The 26,564-nt window shown below is 41.7% G+C and overlaps 1 protein-coding gene across 5 annotated transcripts in view; it reads right to left on the reverse strand.

Annotated features, from left to right (window-relative positions):
• Positions 1-26,564, reverse strand: part of PCGF3 (polycomb group ring finger 3) — a 52,059-nt gene that overhangs the window by 20,107 nt on the left and 5,388 nt on the right. For 2 of the 5 annotated variants that reach the window (XR_014003297.1, XM_081176927.1), the window contains 2 exons: positions 3,281-3,323; positions 1,521-1,558 (listed from right to left, as the gene is read on the reverse strand). The gene's annotated coding sequence lies outside the window, so the exon portion shown is untranslated. Of the gene's footprint in view, positions 1-1,520; positions 1,559-2,136; positions 2,254-3,280; positions 3,324-26,564 lie in introns of those variants that run through there. The other 3 variants (XM_081176928.1, XM_081176925.1, XM_081176926.1) reach the window with 3 other exon arrangements.

A 26,564-nucleotide genomic window follows, 5' to 3' on the forward strand; every position in this document is an offset into this window, starting at 1 on the left:
ACTTCTACTCCTTAAGTGAGTCCTGAGCTCTTGTCTCAAAGAGGGCTCTATGCTCTCTTCTCCGCGGGCCTCCTTCCAAGGAAGCTTTCAGGGCTCTATGTTATATGGCCCCTCCTTCGTTCTCTTTACATGCTGCAATCAAAAACGTACTTGCAAGGAGTATGTGTTGCCAGGGCAAACTGTACCTCTAAGTGCAAGGATGCCAACAGCTTTTGGTTGCTGGTGTCTTCCTGCTCACATGGTGGAAGATGCTGCCTTTACCAAAGGTATCATGGACTTTGGAGACACTCGAACTCAGGACAAAAGGGAGAAACGTGCTAAGAGGAAGGCACGTTTGGCAAACCCTCACCATGATCAACTCCTGTCTGGAAACCTATGTCCCCACTATGGAAGGATGTGTGGATCCATAATTAGCCTCCACAGTCACTTATGGACTCACTGTTAAGATCATGTTCATGGAAGACAATCTTACTTGACTATGAGTGATCACCAAAGGAAGAATAAGAAGGTTTCATTATGTCTGATACGCTGAGTCTGGGGTGAGCTGAGAGAATGTGTAATGGGGCAGATCTGTGTCAGCGTAAATAGCCCCCATCGCAGTATCCAGCTCAAACATCCATTTCAAACTTTGCCTTATCATCTCCACAACATTGCCAAACTGGCCAGCCATGACAGCTTGGTGGTGGGGGTGCTAGTTTTGCTCCATTCTGTGCTTTTCAGAGCAGTGTGTTTCTCCCTTCTACTTCGGGCTGGACGAGTGTAAAATATGGTAAATGTTGCAATAGTATAATAGCAGTTTATCTCTCCCCTTGGTGTATTTGAGTGTATTTGCCCATGGAGGATCACGTAATGGCCACATCTGTACATCACACTAAGCCAAACCATGCTGAGAACATGACAATGGCCAGTCCTTTCACAGCCCTGAAAGTTGTACACTATCTCCTCCTTAACAACAATTCTGGGTTCAGACAACACAATAAGCAAAACTTTGGCTTATCTCCTGTCTTGTGCTGACCTAAAAAAGCCTGGGAAGGAGCAAGGTAGGTCTGGGACTCAAAACATTCATGGTAAGCTATACTCTGGCACCATATAAAGCAGTGCCCCCGAGATCTGAGATATCAGATACCGAGAAGTAATGCTAAACAAGCCCATCTAATCCTCAAAATAAACAGCATAATCTTAGCTAATAAATGCAAACAGAAAATTCATGTGCTTCAGAAGAAGTGGGCACTAACTGTGGTTAGAAGAATGAACAGCAGCTGCAACAACCAGGACTGCAATCTTCTGCAGTTCCATGCCTGGGGAATCCTACACAGAATATGACATTTGTCAAAGGGTTTGCATGACAGAAGAGCCACGAGAGCACATCCAGTGTACATACTTTTACAGTTTAACAACAGTTGCAGGGGTACATTGGGAAATTTGATTGTAACTGCAGTGGGGTGGGTATGTTAAATCCTTTACTCTGTGCTGTTGTTTAAGTGAAAATCATCTTCTGAAGCTATTAATAATATGGATACCTGTATGCTTTGTTTTCTTTTGCAGGGCAAATAGCAGCCTAATAGGAAAATGTTACAGAGAGAATAGGGTTAACACATTGTCTCAAATGGATGCCTACACTTCTAATTGTATTTAAATTGTTATTTTTTTAAAAAATAAAAAAAATAAACAGTGGGAGAGCTAATACTTACTCTCCCCTGGTCATATCTAGTTTGGCCCCAAGATAACCTCAAGCTTTTCTGCTTCTGAAAACAGCAATTTCCTAGCTCCCATGGCATAGTGCTTTGTGTTGGTATCCATCTGTCTCAAGAGACAATGAAATGCACCTCTGGGAGTGAAGTCAAGCTACTGCACTAGCAGCACTGAAGTGACCACCCCGGGGTGTAAGCCTGGGCAGTGTGTATGGAGGTCCTGGGCTGCCCAGAAGACAAGACAACACCACCCCAGCCTCGCTGATGGGGTTTCAAAGGAAAGCAGAGCAATATGTCTGGCACCAACTCAGTGGCAGGAGTTGCCAGAAGGAGGTGTACAAATCACCATCCAACTGTCTTAGGGTCTCCACTCTGGATTTGTGTTAGGTTTACTCCGACTCCTTAGCAGTGCTATTTTTCAAAAAAAAGACATGCCAAAACTCACCATGAAAACCTCCCTCATTCTCTTAGAATGGCAATAGCACCCGCTTGAAAAGTGCTGAAACTGACTTCTGGCAAGTTCCGGCTGAGAAAAAGCCCTGCTCCTTAGCCTTTTCTTCTCCTGAAGATATTCCACAAAGCAGCAGAGATTTAGCATCAGATTTTTCCTTCTCCTAGGTGGGCTACGTTTCCAGGTGGATGAGCCCCATCTGCCCCTCACTTCCCTCTACAGCATGTACAGAAACCATCTTCTTGACTGCTGAACCCAATACTAGTCTTGTCTGCTCAATCTGCCAGAGCCTGTCTTCGCATGCTAGGGAAGTCCCTAACTCACCAAGGGTTGAGTCCCATCGGCTACCCTCACCTGGTTTAGCCAACTAGCCAAAGCCGTTCCCAGGGTGTGGTTGCTGTTGCATGCTGACAGCTTCTAGGATTCACAGGTGAGAGATGAGTGCAGGGTGGTGGACAAACTACCCCAGAAGAAGCCGGGTTAGCTTAGAGTTTGGGTGACTCTCAGTAGCCTTGCAATGATAACTTAACCACTCAAAGACTCTTCTGTGGCATTCCAAAACTTTGAACACATTAAACGTTTCTTGTGGCAGGAATCAGAGCATAAAGGAGTTCTTGCCACTGACAGGAATTCCCTAGTTCCAGTTAGGAGGGTAAGTTCAAATATTTTATAGTGATGCAATTCAAACAGATTTGGGGATCTCCATTGACATTCTTTATGTGAAAGAGTGTCGAGATATTTCAGTTGAATAAAAAAGTATTCCTACATTTAAAAAAACCCTCAAGATTAAAACAGTTACCTCAACCTCCCTGAGCTTCTACACAACTGTCGCACCATAACACTAAAGGCTAACATTAAAAGCAACTTATACTGGACCCATAACAAATCTGATGTTGAGACTAAAACAAGTTCTATCTGGTGGGACAGCAGCAATTTTATTGTTTACAGTAAAACTAAGCGTTTTGAAATTTTAATTATGACTAGAACTTCAAAAGCACCGATTTCAATTTGGGTGTGCTTGTTGTTTTCAATCCCTGTTTCCCCTTTCATCTATTTAAAGTGAGAAGCAAGAAGTCCAATTCCATCAGTAAAGCGCTCTTTTCCCAAATAATTCTGGAAGCACATGTGGTCAACATACCTCTTAAAACTGCATTTCTTTTCAGAGTCTGCCATCCAGAGACCTGAAAAGAGAGAGGAAAACAATCTGTTAGGTAACACTACGATTGCCAGAACAAATACCAGAGATTTAAGGAATATAGGTAAATATTTCAATGCATATATGGGATGGGGCTGACATTAAATGATGGGTGTCTGTCACAGTGCAGAGAAGAAAAATTAGACATATGAGGCTAACAAGAGATACATGAACTGAAACAAAGTGTAGATGTCATTTTCCCCTGCCACCACAGGGTGACAGAAATGAGAAGTATTTCTGATCCTTTTCCGGTGAACTTATTTCTGTCAGCATAAAATAGTCAAGCTATCAAAAGGCCAACTGCTTTCCTGCTTAAAATAGGTCACTGGATAAAATCCCTAGATCCACAAGATCTAGTATAGAGGGTACAAGAGTGTAACCTTTCGCAGAGTTAAACCAACTAGTCTGACACTGTTTTACTTTTGCTGTTTCTGCTGCCCTGGGCTCCGTTGACAGGAGTGGCAGAATAATTATGATATAATTTTTATCATAATTATAATAAATGGATGGCAGCACCAGCCAGCTCTGCTCACTTCTTGTTTCTTAGTCCCCAGTTTTTCTGGGATAAAACTGGGACACAGGCTTCAAAACTTGATTCCTAATACATGTATTACCTGTCTTGCGACCCACATGCAATCTGCTATTGAGTCTTTCTTCATCTACTATTCTGTGACAAATTTCATGACAAGGTCCAAAACTATTCTATTTCTACAGATGTACATGAATGCCTTTTTTGATTACAGTGGTACCTCGGGTTACATATGCTTCAGGTTACATACGCTTCAGGTTACAGACTCCACTAACCCAGAAATAGTACCTCGGGTTAAGAACTTTGCTTCAGGATGAGAACAGAAATCGTGTGCCAGCAGCACGGCGGCAGCAGGAGGCCCCCTTAGCTAAAGTGGTGCTTCAGGTTAAGAACAGTTTCAGGTTAAGAACGGACCTCTGGAACGAATTAAGTACTTAACCCGAGGTACCACTGTATTTTCCTGCCGGAGGATAAAAAGCATTTTCTTGCTATAAGAACAAAAAAGAGATGGCCACTTGGGAATTCATTTTTAAAAGGAACAAGTTCAAGAAATCCAAAAGGCACTAATTCCAGCTCACCACCATCCAGTTCACAGTTCAATTCAAGTTCATCTGAATCACTGTTTCCCAATCTATGGGTCATGACCCACAAATGGGTCGGGATCTGAATAAACACATGTCTCTGAACATCCGGATGGCTCAGATCTTACATTGTAACACTTGGGAACTGCTGTCTGCTGGCAGATCCAGTGATAGTTCACCACAAGGCGCTCCTTTGGCAGCTGTGCATCACAGATGAGCTGTAATAATCACTCAGAAAAACTCCCCGTACAAGTGAACCATCACTGAACCTGCTGCCAAGGTTAGTTAAGTCAATGGTAATTTGAAGTCTGCTTAGAAACTGAGAAGGTTGAGTAGGTGCAAAACCCATTTGCAACTGATGTCACGAAGTCCTCACTGTGCAAAAAGAACAACTCCTTCAATTGTCATGTGATAAGACCCTGTAAGATAACTTCTGTAAATGAGGCGCTCTGAATTTTGCTTTCATGTTGCCACAGAGTATCTAGAGCTTGCTGATGAAGCAATATTTGCTGCCATTTGGTAGCAAATAGCTTTTTGATACAGATTTTTCAGGAATGGCTGCTATGAAGCCAAAATACAAAAACAGGTTATGTATCCATAATGATATGAGAACCATGTCTGATACCATTAAAGCCTACATTGAACTACTCTTTGACAAAATGCTAGTTTAGCAATCCCACTGTTATTTGCAGAAATGGACTTCATTTAGAATAAAAATATTTAAACTATTAATATGTTGTTAGATATAACATGGCTTGTGTAATTGTATGTTTTAAAAACAAATTACAACAGTTTATGGAGGAATATCCTGCAATCATATGGTTGATGTTCTTACATTCCCATAAACAAAACTATGGGTAACTTTTTAAGTACTATAAACAATTCAACATATTCCACATTAATAAGGACATTAAGTAAATTGTTGCTTGGATGCCTCAAGGTAATAAAATACACAAACATGCAATTAAAATGCACAAAACCAATGCCTGCCAATGACCTGAAGTCCAAAAAAAACCTGATAAATTTATGGGTCACTATACCAAGTGAAAAGGTTAGGAACCACTGATGCACATGATTGCAAATAAAAATTCAGCATTCACATGCTGTTGTGCTGAAGAATAAAACATACTTAAGAAGACTAAGAAAACATCAAAACACACAAAATGGGATGTGAATTGTTTAATTTCCACACACGCCCCTCAACAATTATGATCTTTAAGCATAAAGGCTCAAAGGGTCTAAAGAGTACAAAACACATGTAAGAGAATGAACCTGAACTAGAAATTGTTCAGTGTTATACCCCAAATGAACTTAATTCATATGCAGTGCACCTGACAATTATGGGCACTACTTTCAGGTGTAGTTCAGAGATTTTTGAATTTAATTAGCATTTCTTGCAAACTGCTTTGAAATGTTGTTGCAATTACTCTCCCTCCCACCCCGTGGGGACTAACATGCAAAGGAGGAAGCAGAAATGAACTCATTTGGGACAGCTCCTCCTGCATTTACAGGGTGAGTCTTTTAAAAGAGGCCCCGTGGAACATGTGTACTCTGTATCCACAGAGCCTCTTTTAAAGGACTCACCCTGTACATGCTGAAATTCCTGAAGGCCTCCACATTCTGGGGGCTGAATGTCTGCAGTGGGACACCTGCTCTACTTGACTAGATGTTCTATGCAAGCTACAGTCCTCAGTTGTAACTTGCCTCCAACACATGGACAGTAGAAATGACCATGGAAACATAAAGTGGGGGGGGGGCTAATGGGCTCACCCCGACTCTCCCTCTTGCACAGTGGTAACTACATTGAGGGGATAATGACTGAATAAGACTTAAGAATATGATTTTTCTGAAACAATGAATAACTGACACCTAAGGTACAGTGAAGTGGGGCGCGGGTGGCGCTGTGAGTAAAACCTCAGCGCCTAGGGCTTGCCGATCGCATGGTCAGCGGTTCGAATCCCCGCGGCGGGGTGCACTCCCATCGTTCAGTCCCAGCGCCTGCCAACCTAGCAGTTCGAAAGCACCCCCGGGTGCAAGTAGCTAAATAGGGATCGCTTACCAGCGGGAAGGTAAACGGCGTTCCGTGTGCTGCGCTGGCTCGCCAGATGCAGCTTGTCACGCTGGCCACGTGACCTGGAAGTGTCTGCGGACCGCGCTGGCTCCCGGCCTATAGAGTGAGATGAGCGCACAACCCTAGAGCCTGGCAAGACTGGCCCGTTAGGGCAGGGGTACCTTTACCTTTAAGGCACAGTGAACCACTGCTGTTACACATATAGCTGAAAATTAACTACTGTACAACCAAATACTAATTGGTAACCCTTCCAAAAATCCTTCAGCTTCCAGAGATGAATTACCACCCCTAAATTAGTAAAATCAGTTTAATCTTCCAAGATTAGCAAGCTTAAATATCCTAGTCAACAATTCATGCCTTTGAGCTCAAGTAGCTCTAGAAGCATGTTCTCAAGTCAGAAGAGGAATGCAGTATTACTGGTGTCTTAAGCCCTCTGTTCACACAACACAAAGGAAGGGGCTGCTCCGCTCCCATATGCACTTACTTGCACACCTCTCACACACTACATTTTGTAGTTGCATACACATAACTGTACATCTAAACATGTAGTGTAAAAATATTTCAGGACTCATGTATCATACAGATACACTCATGTATCATACAGATACACTCAGCAAGGAACCAGGACTGGCTGCAGCTCCCTGTTGCAACCCCAGGTTTGCTGCTGAGTATATGTTTCCGTGCGCTGCTCTGGTTCGCCAGATGCAGTTTAGTCATGCTGGCCACATGGCCCAGAAGCTGTCTGCAAACGCCGGCTCCCTCGGCCTATAGAGCAAGATGAGCACACAACCCCAGAGTCGTCCATGACTGGACCTAACAGTCAGGGGTACCTTTACCTGTATCAGATAAAGGACCACCACTTACAGAATATTGCAACCAAAAGGATCAAGAGGTTGAAGCATCTTTCCCTTGAGAAAAAGTTAAAACTAATGGCAGCTTCCTGTGCATACATTGCACATAAGTATGAAGTCTGACTATTTTCTGGGCATACTTATTTTTAAGAGAGTATTTTAGACTTCTTTGCACAAGATTATTTGCTAAAACAACTACTGATTAAGCGGTGGTTGCTGTAAAAGAAAATCAGTTCTCTGATCAGTGTTTTGGCAGGTTTAGTTTACAGTGAGCTTTATACTACAGACCAATTAAATGTAAATTTTTGAAGGTATTAAGACTGAATATTAGACAATCACCAGTGACAAATTAAGCATCATTCATTCAAACACTCATAAGTGTGAGCAATTTCTTTCACCTTCCTCCTCAACGTCATTTAATGAACAGATGGCACAAAAGGAATGAATCAGAACTATCTAGTTAATGAAGTTGGGTGCAGAAGTCCAGTCGTAACTTGCTGGTAATCATGCAATGAGAAGGGGGAAGCATACACTATTCTAGTCCATTCCTGCCTCCTTCACAGACTTCAAATTGTCATATGATTCAAGGCACTGCATTTGGCTGCTAACCTCTCCCTGTTTTAGATTAAGAGAAGAAACAAGCTCACATGCAAGACTGGGGATGATTATCACAATGATTTTGTACACTAAGATGCTCAACTCATTGTACAATGACTCAAAGCTAGTGGGCAATTTGATAAAAAAAAATGTAGACCAAGGGTGGGAAACCCTCTGTATGTTGTTGAATTTTAGTTCCCATCAGTTCCAGATAGCACAGGCAAAGGTCAGGGATGATAGGAGATGAGAAATCTACGGAGTCAAGGCTCCCCACCCAATGCAAACTTTTCATTATCCAAAAAATTGGACTTGGACTGGTAACAAGCTAAATTCAAAGAATGGCCTTTGACTATGCCACACTCAAGAGGAGACCCAGTAGAATCAATGGATTTAAGTTAATCATAATTCATTTAAGTCCATTCATTTCAATGGATCTACTGTCAATATGACTTTGTCAAAGGGCACTTAAGACACATAGATAGCATTATAGAGTTAACTGAAGGGTTATGATCTGGGGATTTCCTATCCATAGTGTCTCTGTCTGGTCACAGTTTATATGCTCTCATTCAGCCTATGAAGGCCTCTAGGGCTTCTAGGCACCAGTTTAGGACATACACAGCCTCTCCTGGTTTGGATTTGATATCCCGCCTTTCACTCCCTTTTAAGGAGTCTCAAAGCGGCTAACATTCTCCTTTCCCTTCCTCCCCCACAACAAACACTCTGTGAGGTGAGTGGGGCTGAGAGACTTCAAAGAAGTGTGACTGGCCCAAGGTCACCCAGCAGCTGCAGGTGGAGGAGCGGAGACGCGAACCCGGTTCCCCAGATTAGGAGTCTACCGCTCTTAACCACTACACCACACAGATGTTCCAAAGAAATATAGAAGGGTATCATCAGCATACTAGTGACACTTTGCCCCAAATCTCCCAGTGACTGCCCCCACTGGCTTCATATAAATATTAAATCATTTCGGGAGGGAATTGTTGCCTGTGGCTCCCACAAATCAATTGCCAGGGGGCTGAGACACAGCCATCCAATACTATTTTCTGGAACCAACCCAAGTAGGAGCAAAACCACTGTGAAATGGTGTCCCCAACCTACAAAGATGGTCCAGGAGTATAATGTGGTGAATGGTATCAATGGTCAAAGAGAGTTCCAAGCAATCTCAGCATGGTCACACTTCCCCATCCCGAAGGTCATCTTTCAGGGTGGCTGAGACCAACTCTGCCCCAAAACCAGACCAGACTAGAAAAGTATCCACAGCTGAACCAGCACCACCCTCTCTCAAAAAAGGTGTGTTGAAAGTAGTTTGCATGCAGTAATTGGCATAAACCTCTGCTCCCAAAGTGGTTTTCCCCCTTGCATGGCCACACTACCACCTCCTCCAAAGCAGCAGGGACTATCCTATCATGCCACAAAGCATTCATCACACCTTGGAGCTACCCAGTAAAGCTTCAAGGACTGGCACTAATCAGCCAGGATAAATATGAATCAAGAGAGCTTGTAATAGGCTGTGAAGTTGCAAGCATCTTGACCACATCCTCAGGCTTCATTAACTTTGCATTTCTGCTAAAAGGCCACCATCTCCATGATGCCTAGATCTCCATACAGTGACAGCTTACATTACTTCAGTACTCAAAGCAATGGCAGGCCTTGCATTCATGAAAGCTATAGAAAGATCCAAACCAATTTGATTTTGAAAAATTACCAATACTATTTTTGAAATGTAAGGAAATTTCCACATTCTGTTTTAGAGCCCCATTGCACTAAAAAACAACAACACAACTTTCCCAAAAGAGTAATGAATACAAAATATGAAGTACACAGAGCCATCAAACAACAACAGAAGCAAATGCAATAGTGAGAATGCTAGAGGGATTTTAACAACAAGAAGAAGAAAAGCTTCAGTATGAAAGTAGTCTTAAAGTATTTCTGAACTCCAGGGGACCTAGCTGTAAGGGGACAAGTATGCCTATGAGCCAAAGCAAAATTCCACCAAACCCAAATATCTTAACAATGGACCTATATTATGCACACATAAGAGGTTTCTAGGATATAAAAAGACTAAAGCTTGCAGAGCTTTTAGAAACCATCCTAACAGTCTTGAACTAAACCTGAACTTTATTAGCAACTGCTATAAACTGCAGGCAACGGGCATACTACACCCGGGAGCCCACATCTCAGATGTCTCATCAAGTTTTGAATCAACTATTTGTTCAGGGGAACTGGAAGCACAAAATTTGGCACCTCTCACTATTAGAAGTTAAAATTCAAGGTTAGGGGGATCTGATTCCTACCCTAAGCAACAGCTCACAAATGCATTTCACAGTAATCAGAATAAAACAGTAGTCTAAAAGAAAAAGGTAGCGCAAGCAGAACAAAGTGGTATCGACACTTATGGGCCTTCCCATAAACTCATAAGATCAGACATAAACTTCAATCCATGGTCTATTGTGATGTCCAGGCCACCATCATCTACCATTGTTTGCAAACCCAGATCTGAAATTATGCTATGAGACCATAATTTGGGCAAGCTGTGACTTGGCATTACTGTACATCGAAATCAGCAAAGGACGGCTGGGAATGTTGTTACAACTTCAGTGGCTGCTTTTTGATAACCTATTCTCAGACAACATGGATGAAGAGGGTAACAGCACAAACCAGAGATGTAGTTTTCTAGAATGCAGGTACATGAGCAGTGGCCGCACATCGTGACTTCCATCACTAGACACAGGAGCAAATGAAAAGCTTTATTATTCACTTAAACTGCAATCCTATGCACACTTACCTGGCGATTAAGTCCCATTTAACACAGTAGGACTTACTTCCAAGCAAACATGATTAGCAACTGCACTGTTAGTATATTTATATCCCGCTCAACCAAGATTGGTTCCCAAAGCAGCTTAGAGCAGTTAAATGCTTCACAAAATCCAAGGGTTAGTACACAGCAAGAGCACTAATTAAGAATCACAAGCCATTTATACTAAACTCACAGAAAAAAATAATTTGAGTGCAATAAACAATAAAACTCAGTATCTCCAGAATGTCTCCCCAACTCTGTTCTACTCAGCGTAGAGGAAAAAGGGAGGCAGGAGTGGGTGGAAGTGTTCAATTTTTAAAATAAATAAAAAAGTTATTGAATTTATATACCGCCTTATACTCAGAGGTCTCAGGGCAGTTCCATGTCTTCATCTCATTCCTCCTGGCATTCCAGCTGCTGCTACAACTTTTGCTTCCACTTCTGTCCACTGACTTGCCTGGACCGATCATTTTTTAAAATCAGAAGTTGTTAGTCCTGTCAGCACATGAACCCATGTAGCCAGGGTTAACTGCATTTCCCCCCTTTTAGCCCTGATTAAATTCCTTAAAACCCTGAAAATAAAGAAAAGCTTATGGGCTAAGCACCTGCTTTGGGGAGAAAGCTCCTGCCTGACAGGTCACTTGTTTTCTATACTGAAAACCCACTGAAGTCAAGAAGGAAGAATCTGTAGGCACCAGAGGCAAAATCAGCTTGAGGGGAACACAATTTAAGCATGCATTAAGTGTAGAATAGACTGCCCTCTCGGCCATTAATGAAACCCACCTTTGCACAGTTTGACCTTTCAAGGCCCAGCTGGTAACAGGTAGAGTTTCCTTTGCTGCTTACCTGATAACCCACACATACGAACATCCTTTTCAAAGTTCAGTGCTAATTAAACCTCTGGCAAACTGATTCTGAGCCTAAAGAATGCCTAAACTAGATGATGAGTCACTAATACGGTAATCATGAAATATGATTTCAGTGACTCTGCTCTCTGCTTCCTTCAAAATTAGCATTTTAGAAAATAATGTGGCAAGTTTGGGCTTCTAATTACTCTTAATAGTAACAACAACCTATGATACGAAAAAGGTGCTGTGCATGAACACAGCACATCATTAGAGGGTAGTTGGCACCTTAGACGAGGTGCGGGGGGGCATTTCCTCCCCCCAATGTTGCTCAACTACAACTCCCATCATCCCTGGCCATGAGCCATACTTGCTGGGGCTGATGGGAGTTGTAGATCCAGAACATCTGAAGATTCAAAGGTTCCCCACACCTGACCAAACCAACCATCTCTGCCTTGAGAAGAGAAGTTTTATGTGTTTTGAACTTTGCATTTATAGTGCAGGCTGTGACTTCCCAACAGTGGAAAGTTGCCCTCCAGTGGGGAAAGAAAACACGCAAAGCCCTAATTTGGAGTAAGCTCAAGGTTAGATAATAATGCCCAGTTGCAGGCTTTTCAAGAACAGCCCTTTTAATTTCTTCAGCATTTTGAAACTGTCTCTAAATGCCCACTTCACACCTCCTACAGAGACAACTTGAAATATAACTGGAGAAGCTTTATTTTTAATGGCGAATATACCACAAATGCCTTTTATACAGCCTCTAAAAACATTATTTCTTTCATCTGCATGAAAATATGCAAGGCATGCTTTAAGCTATGGAAAAAATAAAGTACTGACTCATGCAAGACTCAGTATTAAGCTGGTTATTAATACTCTACAACTGGAATCTTTTAGTGTTGGATGGGTATTCCCAGTCAGTTTTGTTTTGTTTTTGAACAGGCAAACTATTAACTTAGAACTTTGGAAGAGAAGTAGGAGCAGGATTTGTATTGTTATTTCATTGGGATGGTGCTTTGTTTCGTTTTTCTAAATTATTCCCCCAACCATTAGCTGTTTCATATGCTGACTTCTCAGCATTTACATATCTAAGCTCTGCCTATTACCCTTTTGATGCCTAGAATGTAGTTGCACAAGTAAGTATGTACTGTAAGTAAATTTTTATTTATGCCAAGACCGGGCTCAGGGCTAAAAAAAGTAAAGGTACCCCTGCCCGTATGGGCCAGTCGTGTCCGACTCTAGGGTTGTGCGCTCATCTCACTCTAGAGGCCGGGAGCCAGCGCTGTCCGCAGACACTTCCGGGTCACATGGCCAGCGTGACGAAGCTACTCTGGCGAGCCAGCACCAGCGCAGCACACGGAAACGCCGTTTACCTTCCTGCTATAAAGTTGTCCCTATTTATCTACTTGCACCCGAGGGTGCTTTCGAACTGCTAGGTTGGCAGGCGCTGGGACCGAGCAACGGGAGCGCACCCCGCCGCGGGGATTCGAACCGCCGACCATACGATCGGCAAGTCCTAGGCGCTGAGGTTTTACCCACAGCGCCACCTGCGTCCCGACATCAAATATCAAATACATTAAAAACACAAGTTACATCTGCACGCTGCTCCCCCTCAGGGCCTCTTCAAACTCCCCTCTTCTGTTGCTCCTAAATCCTAATCCCCAGTGAAATAAAACCTAAGCACCTCTAACTGCATTTCATTTGCACTCAGCCCTGGTTTCCCCTGCCACCTCCTGCGTTTCTTTCCTGCATGTCCCCACATTTAGACTGCAATCTCTTCTGAATCAATGACAGAATATTATGAAAAATGGAAAGGATTTGCTGTGACAATTAATAACTAGGATACAAAAAAAGGGAGGAGTGAGGAGGTCAAAGAAAGAAGGTAATGACAGTTAAGGATTGGAGAATATTGGATTTGTTTTTAAATGTTTGTGGCTTATTTTTGCCTTTTGATTGTGTTGTGTTACGTGCTTTGTTTTTATTTTTTGACTTTGATTTTTATTAATTTGCATTGTTTGATTGTGGTGTGTGGTTTTTTCTGTTTTTTTCTTTTTCTCTTTCTTTTTTGTTTTTTTCTAAAATTCTTAATAAATATCATTTTTTTAAAAAAAAACAATCTCTTCTGAATCAGTGCAGGGACCAGCATTTCATCCATATTATTCTGTAAATTCTGAACAACACATCAGAGGCACAACACCAAGGTTGCAAAGGCAGTCCCTGCATGGGACAGCTGCATATTCCTGCGTTGCAGGGGGTTGGACTAGATGTTTATCTACAATTCTATGATTCTACAATTCTATGAGATCCCAAAACGTATCCAAAATATTCTGTACAAATATCTCACTGGATACGGCAGGGGGAAGGATTCCATGAAACCAAGACGCCATCTTTGGCTCTAATTAAGGGCTGTCCCTTTAAGGGCTGCTCTCATATCAATTTTGCCTACCTGAACGTAAGCTTACTGAAGACTAGTGCCAAGCTGTCTCCCTGCCATGCAGTGGTCAAAGACATCATTTCACTTATTAGTCTTCCAAATCAACACGCAAGTCGTAGTTGAGATCCCTACACGGAACTAGCTCACCAAACGCAGCCCCAGAGACCCTGAAAGTAGGTGGGCATTAATGCAGCCTTGTCACAGGGACCAATAAATAAATGGGAAACTCCGAATATGTGTTCAAATGAAATTAAAAGTTAAGCAGTTTGCTCTACAAGTGAATAAAAGTACAATATAAAGAAAGAGGAAGCTGCCAGTGTCTTCAGTTTCTTGAAGCTGACAAAATATAGGAAGCATTGCCACATAAGCCTTTTGCTCAAGCTGCCTAAATTAAGAAATCTGAAACTAGCTCTCATGTAACCTTGCAGAAGCACAACCACAAAAATGTACAAGCCCTTCCTCCAAGTGGCACACCTACTCACACTTGGGAGCTCTCACACACACTCAGTGGTAAAGCACCTGCTACGGAGAACATTCGTATCATGAACCTATTTAGAGTTATTTGAGAGTGTCAACAAAAGCATACAGATAGAGGTGATCTGGTTGACATAGTGTACATGGAGCTTCAAAAAGCTTTCAACAAAGTACCTCAGCAAAGACTCCTGAATAAACTTAGCAGCCAAGGTATAAGAGGTTTAGGCCCTCTTGCAAATCAGGAATTGATTAAGCTGCAGGAGGCAAAGAGTAGGGATAAATGAACAGTTTTCCAAATGAAGGTATAGAAAGTGGAGTCCCTCAAGGATCAGCATTGGGACCTTTGCTTTTTAACGTGTTCATAAACAATTTATAGAGTTAGCAATGAGCAGTGAGGTGGCCACATTTGCTGATGGTCACTACAACAAAGAGAGATTGTGAAGAGCTCCAAAGGGAACTCTCCAAACTGAGTGAACGGGTGGTAAAATGGCAAAAAAACATGAATTAGAAGTGTATGGGGGGATTCTCATGATTTTTACAAAAGTTTCTCACCCCATACCTCAGGCAAATCATAGCTAAACTCAGATATATTATGTGACATGATGGTTTTATTGACATATCTAAAAATCATGATAATTCATCAGGATCGATGTCGTGGGTTCATCTTTGTGTGTGTGTCATGTAACTGCTGGCAAGTGCTGGATCCATGATTTTTAGCATGCAGTCTATAGACACCAATGTAAAATCTCATTTGATTGTGGTTCTGAGTGGATCTCATTTTAAAAACCATGTAATAAGATCTGTTTTCTGATTTTAGTGGAGCTGACTTTTACCCAGATCCTGTGGAAAGGCAAAATGTGAATGAATGGGAGCCCTTTCTTGGGGGGGGGGAGTATTTAAATCATGCAAATTCAAGAAGATCTGTTTTAATTCTGTTGTATCTGACTTTTACTAAATGGAAAAGCAGTGTGGTGTGGGAGCAGCGGGGTGGGAATCTAGCGGAAAAGTCAGTATTCCTTGGCACTGTTTCAAAATTCCACAATGTCCCCATAAGTTTGAGAATCCCCACCTGCGAGTTTAGCTGGAACATCAACTAATGAACGTTTGAAACTCATTGCAGGCATGTTAGAATGCCGTAAATCAAATCCGGGCAAAATGTAGCTAAATTTAATTAAGGTAGTAAATGTTTTATAAATGTCCAAAAGCCCTCTTTTTTTAACTTTTACAATTTCAGCTTTAAGTAAAGTCCCAATACTGAATATGTGGTACTAACAATTCTACAAGAATAATGGCATTAGGACCGAATTATGGCTTCACGGGGGAAATACCTTAGATTAAACAAGCCTCAGTGAAAACTTCAAAAGCAGCCAAACTCAGAAGTCGCTAAATCTTACAACAAAACCAGCAAGGTCAACTTGCATACTGAAAAAACTGAGTAAGATTCTACCCAAGGATTTCTAGCCCTAATGCAGTTATCTTGGCACTTTCCATATTCAACTGAACATGACCATTTAGGTCATGCTTTAATGCCAGGCAAATAAGGTTTACTCCACACAGATGTGGCAGTACAAAGTCTCCCCATCTATACCACGGTCCTATCATTGAAATGGCAGTGTTCAAACTGTGTCACTCCAAACTTGTTTTTTAGCTCTGATTCTACCTGAAATTCATTTTGAGACAGAAACTAGGTCCCTAGAAATGATGAGACACCTTCAATGAAAACTGGAAAAAAGAAAAAGAAACATACACCAGCTGGGGTTTTTGCACCAGGTGAAGCTTCCAAATTGTCAAAGGTAGGCCTACTTAAAGTACATTGTTGTTGTTGTTTAGTTGTTTAGTCGTGTCCGACTCTTCGTGACCCCATGGACCAGAGCACGCCAGGCACTCCTGTCTTCCACTAAAGTACATTACAGTAGTGTAACCTTGAAATTATAAAAGCATAAACAATAGTTGCTTCCTGTGTGAAGTTGTTTTAGGTTGCAGAATAAAATGTAACTGCTCTGGATATTTCAACTACTCTTAGCAAACATGTGTTTTATACATGCAACATTTATTAACCCCACTTTCCATACTGGCAACTTCTTTTACTAGGAATCCTGGACTTAGTGGTTGTTGTTGTTTAACTGAAATGGGATGGATGAAGGGGGATAAACGTCACAGCCTTTGTAGGACTGATTAAGTTGCCAACAGAATTACAAGGAGAACCTGTAGGGTAGAAGGTTTTCCAGTGTTTATTTTTTCCACCGAAACAATGAATGGTGCCAACTACAAATAAATATTAGGTAAGTTTGGCAGTTTCAAAGTTTTTAGCTTTATTTACTAAATACAAATAAAATATGCATGCTAAATAAGATCGCTCTCTAGGGCATCATAATTTTTTCCATTGCAACGTACCCTTTTTTTTGGGGGGGGGAGGAATTTAAGAAAAAATACCAATTCAAAACGTTCCAGAAAACTGACATCACATCACAGCCTATAGGCAATTTGATCAAATTGGGAGTGGGAGAAATACAAAAGAGGAACATTTCAGATAAATATGCAGGCTGCTAAACAAAACACGAGAAGGAACAGAATCCAGTAAATCAGTTATCCACAGATGAGCAAGTGGGGTTTCTCAGACCTGTCTGATCTTACAGTCTGAGCTGGAATGCAGCAAGAGGCCTCAGTCTCAGCCACTTGCCTGGCAATAAACTGTGGCTGGATTAAAGCTGAGTCAGGGCAGAAGACTGCTCTTCCTGTCATCTGAAGGTAGTTCAGTTTAGTTCACTATCTCTGCCTCATAAACTCTTGGCTCTCCCTCTCAACCTCTTCACCATTCCTTCTCTGTCTCCTTGGGGGAGAAGACAAAAAAATTCAGTCCCCCTTGGCACAGGATTTTTTTTGGCGGGTTAACAACAAACCCCAGTTTGATTACTCAGTTTGACGGGGGGGGCTGCAAAACGTGAGGTTTGCTCTGCAAAACCCTGCAAAACAACTGCAAAACTGTGGCACAGGTTTGGAGGGGATCCCAGATTTTGGGTTTAATGAAGTTCCTCTTCAGCAAAAATGTTTTCATTCTCAGCATCCCACAGGGGTAACTTTGGTGACAAACCATTTGATGAGAGTCTGAAAAAACTTACTGCAGGCTTGACCTAACAATATCCACTCAACTATCCACCTGATGACAACTAGGAATAACCTTTAGGTGACCAAGTTAAAGAAATGTGTATATTGAGGCATTCGGGTATAGGTATAGGTGGGCTAGTAAAAATGTATGCAGATTCATAATTTCATAGACTTATATGCAAGGCTATGGGGGGGGGTGGGAGGAAGCTGTTGAAATCAGCACTAGCAACTTCCTAATCAGTGCTAGTTGACTAAAATTGAGAGAAGTGGGCTACTTGTATCTAGTCTGAAAACTTATCACAGAAATGATATTGAAATTAATATAATGCATTTAGAACATGGGTATCAAGCTGCCTAATACCCAGTGGGGGAATGTGCTAATTTTTCTCTTTCATTTTTCTCAGGAGCAAAGGGGAAAGGATGTATTTTCAACTTCTAGTTGACTTGTCAACTTCAAATGATATGTCCAAATTAATATTTATGTGGCAAATAAATTTGCTATAGGTAAACAAGGATTCACACCTGACATTTAGCCTTCCACATGTTTGCTAAAGGAAACAAACAACAAGCTCAACTTCTGCGCAAAATGTGCAGTTGTCTTTAACTGTGGGGACTTCACAGTGTTCCCTACTTTCACCCTCAAGGATGTTTTCCTGTATTGTGGCTCCTCACCTAGTGCAGTGAAAACCTCTTTCTGACTCCTCTACAAACCAAAGATGTGAACCAGCCACGCTTCTCCCATCCCTCTCTGAGTGATCTCCTTCCCACACCCAATTGCCCATTGTTGCTTTATAATCCTTTGCTTTCTGTTCATCATCAAACTGAAGAAACAGAAGATGCAAGTGTACCCACTTGCCTCACCAAAGGTTCTGAAATAGGTTGAGAGGTGTTAAGATCTTTTGTTTTTGTTTTTTCTATGATCAGTTTAGTCTTCAGGACTATCACTCTCTCCATCTTGACAAGAGGATCTTTGTCCTTTTAACTGCTTCATAGCAAACAGAAATTCAACAGGCACAGCTTTTTCTCGTCACTTCAACAACTTGCCAGGAAATTTTCACTTGTTGAATTTCTGCTTCTAGTGCAAATGCAAAGCTCTTCTGTTAAGAGAAAAAGCAACAATCCTAGAGGCAGAACAAAAAGAGTGTTCCTAGCCATATTGACGAGATACAGGATGAGTCCTTTAAAAGAGGCCCTGTGGATACAGAGTACACATGTTCCACCGGGCCTCTTTTAAAAGACTCACCCTGTACAAGAGGTACAATGGCACTTCCAGCTCTAGCCTATTATGAAAACCAGATTTAAAAGGCTGCAATCCTAAATACCCTAGCAAGGGAGTAAGTCCCACTGAACAAAGAGGAACTTACTTCTGAGTAGACATGTACAGATCACAATGGAAGGCCAGAATCAGATGCAAGACCATGAAATGGGTACTTTCCCTTGTCTCCCCTTAATATCTTATGGAAATACATGACAGAATGACATCGCACTGTGCATTCCTCTACCAACTCTCAACAATACTAAAGGTAAAGGGACCCCTGACCATTAGGTCCAGTCGTGACCGACTCTGGGGTTGCGGCACTCATCTCGCTTTATTGGCCAAGGGAGCCGGCGTTTGTCCGCAAACAGCTTCCAGGTCATGTGGCCAGCATGACTATGCCGCTTCTGGCAAACCAGAGCAGCGCACGGAAACTCCGTTTACCTTTCCGCTGGAGCGGTACCTATTTATCTACTTGCACTTTGACGTGCTTTTGAACTGCTAGGTTGGCAGGAGCAGGGACCAAGCAATGGGAGCTCACCCCATCGCGGGGATTCAAACCGCCGACCTTCTGATCAGCAAGTCCTAGGCTCTGTGATTTAACCCACAGCGCCACCCACGTCCCTGGTGGGTGCCTGGGCCTGGGGCAAGAAGAAGAATACATAATATAATATGCTTCCGTAAGTATATCTATATTAAGCAATTACCAAAAATGTATCTTTTAAAGATTTGTTTCTAAACTGCTGTGCACATATTTATATCTAATATACATTCGGTTTATTGTACACAGCTGTGCAAACATTTGTTGAGAAGGAAATTTGTGTTTTTTAAATATAATATTATTGAGAAGAGGAGGGTGAACTTGTCACAGACTCTGAGTATTTAGCAGCAACCTATGTTTGGCATGACATTTAGTTCTGTCTCAATCCTAGGACCATTTTTTTTCTCAGGCACCATTTACAGGCTCAGTTTCTGAGTGAAAGACTCTGGCACCCTTCAAATATGGATTGTTAGCTTTTTCATAATGTCAGTGAAACCTTGATTCACAAACTGTCAATCCAGATTAATATCCAGTATTAGTTGGCTACCAACCTAATAAACTGTGTTAGTAGAAAATCTGAATGAGCTTCAACCACTGTGATGCTATGAACCTTCGATCACTTCACATCACTTCACACCTAATTAGGAACGTGTTAAAAACACTGAGATTTGAAGTGCTATTGTGCAGAGTTACTGTTAGCATGCCACATTATTTGCTGCCAAATCAAATACATGGTTGGCACATTTATAAGGATATTCACTCCATGTTTCAAATATTCTGTTTAAATTATCTGAAGAACCCACAGGAATCGTTCATTATACAAATTGGCTTATTTAACTGGTGTTTTAGATTTCTAATAGGACCTGAAAAAACAATTAGCAGAAACTAGAGAATTGTTAGATTTGGCGGTAAAGAGGACCCATCAGCCTAGAAGGCCTGAGCCTCTTTACTTTTTTTTACATAAAATACTGAACGAAGCTTGTGTTTGGCAAACAAGCATCCAGGTTTCTGACTCTACTCAAATCTAAGTAAACTGGGCTTTCTTAAAGGGCCAGCCTTCCAGACAGGCATTTTTGCATTCTATGGTATGTTACCGTCACCTTGAAATGGCAAGATACTGTGGGAGGCAGCATCATGTTCCTCTGGTTGAGGGATCCAGTTCTATGGACTCGGGTGCTGTAACATCAGAGAGACCTCTTTGCCATCCTCTGGTTCAAGGAAGAAGAAGAAGAGGATTTTGGATTTGATATCCCGCTTTATCACTACCCGAAGGAGTCTCGAAGCGGCTAACATTCTCCTTTCCCTTCCTCCTCAACAACAAACACTCTGTGAGGTGAGTGGGGCTGAGAGACTTCAGAGAAGTGTGACTAGCCCAAGGTCACCCAGCAGCTGCATGTGGAGGAGCGGGGAAACGAACCCGGTTCACCAGATTACAAATCTACCCCTCTTAACCACTACACCACACCGGCTGTACTGCCAGGGCTTTTCTTCAGCTGAAACTCACCAGAACACAGTTCCAGCACCTCTCTGGTAGCTACTATTGCAATTATAAGAGAACAAGGGAGGAGTTCATGCACCTCTTTTTCTAGAAAAATTGAACTGGGTACCGTCATTCACAGCATGAGGCTCCTAGTCAGGAACCAGATCTTACTCTAGCCTCCAACTTGGTGCCTTGGTAAATGCTAGACTGTGGGGGCATGACATGAATGTGTGGTTCCAGCTCAGAGAACCCCTAGGTAAGAGGGTAACTACTGCAGAACTTCTCATACTTTCCATCTAGAAAAGCTGAACCTAAAAATTAGGTTTCCACTAGTAAAATGCATTAGAAAGATGGTAAATTAGCATAAATCCAGAATTCCTGAGAGTGTAGAGATATTTTCAGAAGACAAAAATCATCCCAATTTAGCTACACCCTCATTAAATGGAGCTGCTCCAGGCAGCCTGCTTTCTTAAAGCTCATTTCACCCTTGATGTTAATCACCACAGAACAATGCTAAGCAATGGTCCAGGTTTGTAAAAACCTAGCTGTTTCACAAAGGATGAATTCGGTTCACAGTCATCCTTGTTTAGCAAGAAGGCAATACAATCTGGCCAATTATTAAATGGCAGAAAATGAATGAGAATCTTATATTAAACTAATAAGGAATAAGATAATAAAGAAACTGAAGGTTGTAATAGCGTTTTCAGACCAATACTGTATTCTGGAATGGTGATGGTTTGAAGGCACATGACACAGTTGTATAGCTCCTAAGTTGCTTGGATGGGAGACCACCTGGGAAATGGCATTTGAGCTATGCTCACATATGCCAGGAAGACATACTATGAATTATTGTTTCCAAAATCACATATATAATTGATGCAATACCAACTTAAGCAAGCTACTTAAGAAGTTTATAAGAAACTGACCCCCTGATTTAAAATTTGGACACAAATGGAAAGTTCTATTGTACTTAAATTCCAGTTTGTGGCATTTAGTTGGCCACTGTGAGAACAGAACACTGGACTAGATAGCCCTTTCGTCTTATCCAGCAGGGCTCTTCTTACATTCTTAAGGCTGCAATCCTACATCCACTTACTTGGAAATAAGCCCCACTGAACTCCACGAGGCTTACTCCTGCATGGTACAGTGGTTAGAGTGTCAGACTAGGACCTGGGAGACCAGGGTTCAAATCCCCACAGGCCATGAATCTCACAATGCACCTTGGGCCAATCACTGCCCCTCAGCCTAGCCTACCTGACAATGTTGTTGTATAGATTAAATGAGGAGGGGGGAGAACAATGTGTGCAACCTTGCGCTCCTGGGGGGGGGGGGAGGTGGCATAAATAAAAACAAAGCACAGGTTTAAAGCTGATTTTAAAAGGAAATATTCAGTTTGTCCTGAAAAAAGAGAGGCCCTACTCTCCTGCAGATATAGAGATTTCAATGAGGCTTCAAGAAACAAAAGGCTTGCAAATGGCCTTGCACCAAGGGCGCAACCCACCAGGAAACTCTCCTGTGTAGCTGCCATTTATTTTAATCACTTAATGAGCCTTGTGCAAGACAATTTTCCAGGAAAGCATATTCCAAGAGCAGTGTTATAAACTCAGATATATAAGCTAGGCGCCAATTGCTAAAACCAATGTCTAGTTCTCGTTTTGGGGCCAGGTGGCTTGAAGGTCAATTTTTTCAATACAACTTCATGGTTCTTAAAACTTGTTCTGATTGTGCAGATAAAATATCACAGACTTCTACAGGATGTGTTTTCAGTGTGTGAAAACAGGCAAGATCCAAGGATCACCAGGCATGCACCTCCAGATAGTGGAGACATCAGGCGCCATCCTGGCGGCAGGGCATCTTCACTTGATCGCAAGTGGCGCTGGTGGGACCTGGTGCCTGGTGAATTACAAACACTGCCTCCAAGAAATCCAAATTATCTCATGCTGGACCTAAGCATCTACCACACCTTTTGCACACTGGGTCTACCTCATGAATAGACACCAATTCTTTCCCACCAGCCAAACCATCTTTAAAAGATAAATGTGCATCCCAGGCAAACTAAGCACCAATGAAGAGGTAGGCCTACCATACAAACAATGCCATATGTAATCGAAGGAGTATGTGGGTACATCATCAATTAGCATCTTTTCAGAGTGCAACATTTCAGCATTCACACTATCATAGGGCTATGACAACTAACACCACCTGTTGCTTGATAGGACATCTCAAACTCAAATGGCTATCACTGAGTACTTTCTCTTTTTTTTTTTGTATCCTGTAGCATCTCTGGAGAACGCAATAGCTTTGTTTGCACACATAACACTTTTTCAACCCTGAAGTTTGAGATCAATTAACATATCTGGCACTTGCATGTGGGTAAAACCACCTAACCCTGAATAAACATACTCTCCAAAAACAATGGCACATGTTAAATGATCAGCAGCAAGTTACTCAAAAAGTAGCATTCATACTTACGAAGAATGAAACTGAGCAATGCACTTAAAACATGTAGGTTTCTATAGTGTATTCAGAAATCTTATCTTGGCAACCGAAATTTTTAACTATTGCAGATCAAAATATTTTTGAGCTGAAAAGTAACACTCATGCACTTTCCTAAAGATGAAAGAGCAGTTTGCATTAGTTCTGAATTATATATCACTGCTATTAATAAGGAGGTAAAGCATAATGCTCTGTTTGGTTTTACCAATTGACCTGATATGAACCCATGCATATGGATATATGGCAACCTACTCACCCGAATTAAATATTTCTGATCCTAGGATTGAGCAATGGGTGTTAAAAGTAGCTGCAACAGAAAAAACTGTCAATTTTTTGGTATTTGATTTTAGAATGTGATTTGCCAGGTAAGCTTCCATCAAACAGTGCTTAATTGGGGGGTTCCCCTAAAAGCTGACGACTTGGAAGTAGATTACTGGGGTGCAGACGTGGTCAACATCAATATTTCCTGTGGCACACAGAAAGGCAACCATTTTCAGGCAGAAGAGGAATAAAGAAGACTATATTTCAGCCTCAAGCACTATGTTATAATGCATAGGTTTTGAATCAAGCCCTTAGGGTAGTTTCCCATGAATCCCTCCCACCTCTGGAAAGTATCAAGAACATACAGTATTGACCAACCCATGCACTCAAAAACTGCATCTTACTAATTCGTCAATACCCTTGGCAACAGTTTCTACTTCAGAGTCCTTCTATTCACAGCTCCCAATGTGGGCTGAAGCGTTCAGATTTGGAGTACGTGGCTCCAGATTTCACACTATCAGACACATGTAAATAGAAACAATTGCACAGCTTTGGAACAGCAACAGATAGAAGCAGATTTGTGTGCATTTGAACTGTCTGATGACTCTTAAGAACAGCAAAATGTCGGGGGGTGTTTGGTTTGAAGGATATGTCTTCCAACATGGTATAACTGTAGAAGGCTTTCAATTGCATTTAACTGGTACAGCAGTTTCATTCTTGGTAGGTTTTATAGCCCTCAGCATTTATGTTTATACAGAACCACCCTGAGAAAGCGCCTTGAGGGCAACAACTCTCTATACAAGTGTTTCCCTAACTTGGGTCTCCTGCTGTTTTTTGAACTACAACTCCCATCATCCTAGCTAGCAAAACCAGTAGTCAGGGATAGGGGGAATTGTAGTCTGGAAACAGCTGGAGATCTAAGTTTGGGAAAACACTGCTCTAAACCAAAGTCCACTGCCAAGACTAATGGGTTCTTCTCTTTCACCTATGAGACTAGTCTGGATGACCTTGGCTGCTCATCCCTACTTTATAGTCACTGACACACAACATCATCATAAAAGTTCAGGTAACATACAGCATACTAGTAATTTATTGCTAAAGTTTCCTGTCCTTTATTGTGACTAACCCATTGGTAGTCAACTTGTGGAGTGGCATGATCAGCTTGGATCTGTGGCACTCTTGGATAGGAGCAAGTCATCTCATGCAACCAGCTGTGGCACAGATATATCTGATTAATATCTAAACTAATAAAAAGATAAAAACGGAGTCAGTCCGGCACTTCTGCCAGCTCCCAAGATCAGTAGAGGCAGCAGCATCTCAACATACATGGGAGGGAGGCTGTATATGTACTTTCTTGCATAGCAGAGTGGTACCATTTTGATCTTGACTTGCCACACTATTGCCAAAAAGGTTGACAATCCATGAAAGCACTAAAAGCTCAAGGCCACTACAAACAGGACAAGAGTCCTACATGAGAAGCACTTCAATCCTGGAAATAGAATGCAACCTGGGTATATTTCACTACACACATTTGTGGCATATAGACCTATGATCAAACAGTGTCAAACCTTTTTGGTAACTCTCTCTACAAACAAGTTCAGAAGTACAAGAAAACTCTACTGTGTGCAAAACTACACATGCTACACGTACAGCCACACACTCTGTACTTCAAGTTGATCCATCAAGCTAGGGAACTGACAGGAGTCCATGCATGATAGTTGCATGTTGTTTCATATTTGGAAATGTTTCTCACGTAGAAAATTTCTCACATTTGATGTGACTCCTGCTTTCTGACTATACCTGGTGAGATGACAACATTTGTTCTACTTCCATGAACGACAAATAATTACAGTGACAAATGACACATCTGTGAGTGGCACCTTACTTAACACCACCACTTCATTCCCACTGAACATTAAATTCATTTAAAATAAACTGGAGGTGGACAAAAACTTCCTTAAAAATAATCTCAAGTGGAATAAAGCTTCTCAAGTTTTTTTTTAAAGAATAAAACTCTCTGATAAGAACTTCCCAAAGCATAATCGCTGTTATCTTCCAAACTCACAGAATTTTTAAAAGCTGGTGTTGCTGTTAGAAGGTTGATCTTAACTTTATAAACACTGGAATCAAGGGCCATTCACAAGGGTCATATCGGAGGGGATAATAAAAGGTATCTGTTCACAGCAGCTCAACCACATATCTAAGAGAGGAGCATTCATTCTTGTCAAAGCAGTGACAGGTTTTTTTAAAAAAAAAATATGATAGGATTAAGGACATCAGAAAGGAAAAAGTTGCAACTGTCTGGGGATTGGTTCTGGGAGCGGGAAATTATACTCTACTTTTCTCTCAGTTTATTTGAAGAATGAAGGCACGAGTCAGAAGTAAGTTTTAGCACTTCATACAGCTGATGGCTTACATTATTCCATCAACAGAGAATTGCTGAGGAAAGTGGTGCTAAGATCACTTGTTGGAATGGGGAAAGTTATATGACATGGAGGGAAATGTTCTACCAGGAGAGGTGCTCTGCTATGGGGTGTTCATATACATGTACAAAAGTATTTGTATTGTGAGCACATGGGAAACAGTGGTTCATTTTTAAATTTACTTTTTACATGTAATAGCTGGAAAACCTGTCTTACTCAGAATTTGAGGGAGAAAAGTGAATAAAGGTAAAGGTACCCCTGCCCGTACGGGCCAGTCTTGACAGACTCTAGGGTTGTGCGCTCATCTCACTCTAAAGGCCGGGAGCCAGCGCTGTCCGCAGACACTTCCGGGTCACGTGGCCAGCGTGACGAAGCTGCTCTGGCGAGCCAGCACCAGAGCAACACACGGAAACGCCGTTTACCTTCCCGCTATAAAGCGGTACCTATTTATCTACTTGCACTTAAGGGTGCTTTCGAACTGCTAGGTGGG

The sequence above is a fragment of the Podarcis bocagei genome (assembly GCF_964188305.1).
Source record: "Podarcis bocagei genome assembly, chromosome: 17".
Lineage (NCBI taxonomy): Eukaryota > Metazoa > Chordata > Lepidosauria > Squamata > Lacertidae > Podarcis > Podarcis bocagei.